This window comes from Gracilinanus agilis, chromosome 2 (assembly GCF_016433145.1).
Source record: "Gracilinanus agilis isolate LMUSP501 chromosome 2, AgileGrace, whole genome shotgun sequence".
Classification (NCBI taxonomy): domain Eukaryota; kingdom Metazoa; phylum Chordata; class Mammalia; order Didelphimorphia; family Didelphidae; genus Gracilinanus; species Gracilinanus agilis.
In genome coordinates this window covers 435,442,300-435,447,724 of record NC_058131.1, presented here as the reverse complement: position 1 = coordinate 435,447,724, position 5,425 = coordinate 435,442,300, and the positions used below count along the sequence as shown (strand labels likewise).

Genomic DNA, 5,425 nt, shown 5'->3' with positions numbered 1-5,425 from the left:
ATATATATATATATATATATATATATATATAAATGCATATTTGCATATATATACACTATATAGAATATATCTATGGGTAGGTGTTAAATCCATGATCTAGCCTTAACTCTGATTAAACCAACTCAAGAACTAAAAGTTAAAAGGAATTTGTACAAATTCCATAGAGAGAGAAGCATTGAGAGAATCTCCTATACATCCAGCTGTATCCTGCTTTTATAAACCAGAGTAAGCATCTTCCAAATAAGGTCAAAGGTATTTTGATAGGATCACCAAAACTCTGAGAAATTGGGGTCAGTGCTGCCTCCACTCCTTCTGGTCCATGATTCAAATGAGAAGAGAGTAGTGTTATAATGGTATAAGAAGGTCTTAGAGAAATGATAGTGTAAATGGAGGAGGGACTATATGCCCAGGGCTTAGCTGGTTTTAGTTGGTGAGGGAGAAAGCACACTCTCCTCTCACAGGCCTATATTCAGTTGTTGTTGGTATAATCTATGCCTCTCCTCCTTGACAGGCTTGGTTGAATAAGCTTGTCAGCTACCCTTTCTAACAGTTTGCCCAGGCAGGAAACCCCTGAGACGTTGTGTGGATAATTAATCTGATTGCGTATTGATCTCCCCTTCCCAAGGGCTTTGGTATAATCACCACTCAGGAAAGGTACTTGATGGTAAACACTGTATTTAAATCTATTAATGGGTTTAGGAAATAAGGGAATAGGACTGAGGATTTAGGAACCCTATTGCCAATTATTTAGGCTAATAATCTAGGTTATTGTTCAAGGTCTGGAGATTGCTAGATTTAGTAGAAACTAAAGTAGGTTCTTTACCCTCTCACTAACTCTGACCTGACTTGGCCACAATCAAGCCAGATTTAGGGAAGGCTATTTGATGATCTTGATTGATGATATCAACAAACTCTCTCAGCTCTATTAACAAGGATGGTGATTGCTATGGCTCTCTCAGTAAGATAACGTTACTGGTTTCAGGCCTAGCCTTCGCCCTTCACTTTCCACCTTCCCAATTCTCTGCTCCAATCTGAGCCAGCTTGTCTTGTCACTTGGGGGTATTTATAGGGTTTGGGCCAACTATTTTTTGCCTTTGGCTCATGGCACCTGGGGACATTCCAAGGTTCTCAACTACCAGTCCTGTCATTCTTGTCCCAGATAATCATTTCAACAGTAGGGAGAATTCTTAGGTAGCTGACTGAGAAGTAAAGGTTAAAAACAAGGTTTTAAAAACCTTTCCCTCGTCATATAAGCATGGAAAATTTTTCTTAATTAATCAATTAAATTTTTAAAAATAATAAAAATAAATAAAAAGCTTTCCCTCAGACTAACTCAGCATACTAACTGGCTTTCTTACACGAGTATGTTTCTATGTGCTCAGTGCATATGAAAATACTACAGGATGTATGTAGTAAATGTTTGATAATTCCTGATTTATTATGTGACTGTGACTGTGCTTCATATTTGACAATTTCAGAGAAATTAGTCACCATGTGCAAAATAGGTAAACAATTAAAAGAATACATCTCCTCTACATGCATCTGGGTATCAGAAATAAGAAAGAGCAGCTGAGAGAAAAAGGAACTAAGATAGAGAGATGAATGTTCACTGGGATTTGGGAGAAAATCAGACCTTGAAAATAAATTTGTCAACCTCACTCTTCACCTGTATTGTAACTGGGCTCCTTGTGCTCAGTGTTCTGGAGTTCCCTTCCTGTCATTCTCCACAAGAACTCTCTGAAGGAGGAGGTTTATGTCTGCTCTCTCACTCCTTTCCCTCACTGTGTCTCTTGCACAGTAATACATGGCTGTGTCCTCAGCTTTCAAGGAATTCATCTGCAGGTGCAGCAGGCTGTTGCCATTGTCTCTGGAGATGGTGAATCGGCCTTTCACAGAGTCTGCCTAGTATGTGGTAGTGCCATTGTACCTAATGTATGAGACCCACTCCAGCCCCTTCCCTGGAGCCTGGCGGACCCAACTCATCCAATAGTCACTGAGAATCGAGAAGCTTTGCAGGAGAGTTTCAAGGATCCTCCAGGCTGTCTCACGTCTCCCCCAGACTCCACCAGCTGAATATCACAATGGACACCTGCAAGCAAAGAGTCATTAGAGACAAGAGACACAAATCTATCACTTCAAAGACTTGTTTTCCTCCTCTAAAAACAAAATAACAAAAATTAAAACCACCTTGCAAAATAGTCAGAATGAAAATTCCTTTTAGTCCAAATCCTATGGTTTAGGCTGCAAAATGTCAGTCCTTAGGAGGGAAAGGCCACATGATAAGAAGCTCCTCTCCCAGAGCAGCAGACATGGGTTTTGTGCTGGGTTCATGCCTAGAGGGAGGAGCCCAATTTGCATGTTCCTCTGTTTAAAGGGAGCAAGAGCAACTGCCTCCCACTGTAATGATTCCCCTCCCTGAGCTGCAGAAGCATGAAACCCCCAGTGTTTGTTCTAAAGCCCTGAGGAAGCCTGGTGACGCTAAGAATCCAAGTGTCATTGCTAGGACTCAGTGTCTATCCTCCATGATTCCAACTGATCCATTCTCAATACCAAGAGAATGTTCATTAGTTCTTTCCATATTCAAATATTTTCTCAGTTGATCCCAGGACTATTTCTGATTAGGAAGTTAGCTCAGTCTTTATTCTATTTCTGATCTTCAGTAGAGGCTGAACTGACCTCATGACTTCATTTATTCTTTTTAGGATTTCTGGGTCTGCTCCTAGTTGTCTCTGCTTACTTTTGGTACCATTTTTTGCTTATTTTCTTTGCAACTGAATTGCATGTGGATTATTGATCAATGTGCAAATGACTATCTTTATAGAGTGAGGGGAAAATAAAAAATTTTCTGGAAGAACTGTGAAGAATCTCAAGGAAATATCAGGCAAAATGAGAAGGAAATGAGATTAGTAGTGCCAGATTTCAAATTATATTACCAAATAGAGATCAAAATCATTTGATGTTTAAAAAATGGGAAAGTTTGATAAATCTAGGTGTTAGTAAATTACAAAATAGCATAGAGTTCAGTCAAACTAAAGATTCAGACTTCTATAGTAAAGACTCACTATTTGATAAAAACTGACTTAAAATTCTGAAACCTGATTGGGTGTTCCAATCTCACCTTGACTGAAACTGCCACTAATGGACTTCATTCCAATATTGTTTTCCTAAAGGCTTTAACATCTTCCTTTTTTCTGGTTTGAACCATGTTGTTACTTCTTGGGCAGCTTTGTGGTCCTCGACTCCCAGGGGTTTACCAGGTTCTGGATACCCAATTAGATTTAACTCTACTACAATTCATAATTTCTAAACCAATGTGATACCAGTAACCTCAGTTTTCCCAAAAAGAGACCACGAGGCCCATATCTTTTAAAAATCATCAGTTTATGGACAACCTGCTAGTTTCCTGTTCTTCGTTACAACAAGAAGGTCTACATTAACCCCAAAAGCACGGTGGTGGGGCAGAACTCAGTCTGAGGGTGGGGGACCCAACACAAGATGCAATCTGGGGGGGATGGGGCACAGCATGCAGTCTGGGAGGTAGACAAGGCACAACGTCCTTATAAAGTTCCCATTACTGGTCTTTTAAAAATTTTTTATAAGTTTATATTATTTTTATTATAAATTATATTATTAATATGTTATAATATATAATTACAATGCACATAGTTATATATTATAAAATATATTATTTTTATATTTTTAATATTGATTTCAATTCAATTCTTAATGCATATGTATATACACATATGTATATATAAAATTCAGAGGCTCTAAATCATTATTTTAAATTATTTATTTACTTCTCCCTTAAAATTACGTAAACCAGTTTCCAAAATATTTTTAAAAGAATTTTTGAGTCCTGAGTTTTCTTTCTTCCTCCTACCCTTCCATCCCACATCTCCTATCCTCCCACGGAGATGTTAAGAAATCTCATATAGATTTTAGATGTGACATTGTGTAAATTTTTATATTTTTATATTTTTCTGCTGTTCTGAAAGGAAACTAAAAAGAAAAAATAAGAAAAATGAAAAAGTTTTCTTTCACCTACATTCAGATTCCATCAATTCTTTTTCTGGAAGCAAATTGTTTTGTTTTAGTTTTTGTCCTGAGTCCTTTGGAATTGGAATTGTTTTAAATCATATTGCTGAAAGTAGCTAAGTAATTCACAGGTGTTCATTTTACACTGTTCCTGTAACTTTGTATGATGTTCTTCTGGTTCTGCTTTCTTCTCTATTTGCTGTTACCCTCTGTTCTGCTTCTTTCTGTTTATGTAACTCTTTCCAAGTTTTTCTGAGCTCCTCTTGCTTATCATTTCTTACAACATAATCACACTCTCTTACAGTAATAAACTTATAGTTTGCTCAGCTATTCCCTAGTAGAAGAGTGAGTATCCTCTCACTTTCCAATTCATTCCTCCACAGGGAAAAAAAAGAGCTGCTTAAATACTTTTTGTACATATGGATCCTTCCCTTTTTTTTTTTTTATCTTTGGGGTATACAGAGTAATGGCATTGCTGGGGCAAAGGGTAAGTACTGTTTTACATAGTCCTTTGGACATTTGTTCAGATTGCTCTCCAGAATGGTTGAATCAGTTCTCAACTCCACAACAGTACAATAGAGTCTCAGTTGTCCTACATCCACTCCATGTTTTGCCATTATATTTTTCTGTCATTATATTCAATCTGATAGATAATTTGCATTTCTTTAAATAATAGTGATAAAGAGCATTTTTTGTATAAGTATAGAGACACATAATTATTTTTTTCTGAGAACTGCATGTTCATATCCTTGTATTCTTATATTTTTAACTGATTTCCCTATGTAATGGAGCCTTTATTAGAGAGACTTGTATACATTTTTGTACCATTATGATTATTGTGTATCATTCTTGTGGTGCAAAGAGGGGGCATAACAGCCTTTCAGGCTTTGCTGCAGAGTTCTTTTGTCTGTTGATAAAGGGCTTTAGAATCTTGGGAAAGTCAGTTGGCCCTGGGAACTCGTGGAGAGAATCAGGGTCAATCTGACCTCCTTTGGATTGAAACCTGGCCAATATTTTGCAACTTTTCCTTTAAAAATTGTTAGTTTAGCTAATTCCTTTGAATCTCCCTAGCCTACCTTATTCCCACCTTCATTTTCCCTACCTAAATGTTTGAGAAGTTTTGAAAGGAAAGTAGATCTGAGTGTTAGTTTCAAATCTTGATAGTTTAGTCAAATACGGCTTACCCTTGTTACAAATTTATCTATTGAATCATTGTATCCAACTTTCCTACCCCTTTTGCTACAAACCCTCGTGGGGCTGAGTAGGCTGGTCCCTACTCAGTCTCACATTCCTGTCTCCCTTCCACCACCTGAAGCTTTCTAGGCGGCTGTTAGGGTTACCTAATATTCTCTATCCTTTCCAATCAACCCTAGGAAACAATAAACCC

The 5,425-nt window shown here is 37.4% G+C and overlaps 1 pseudogene; it reads right to left on the bottom strand.

Moving 5' to 3' along the window:
• Nucleotides 1-1,692: 1,692 nt before the first annotated feature.
• Nucleotides 1,693-3,149, bottom strand: LOC123233932 (annotated as a pseudogene).
• Between the last annotated feature and the right edge of the window lie 2,276 nt (nt 3,150-5,425).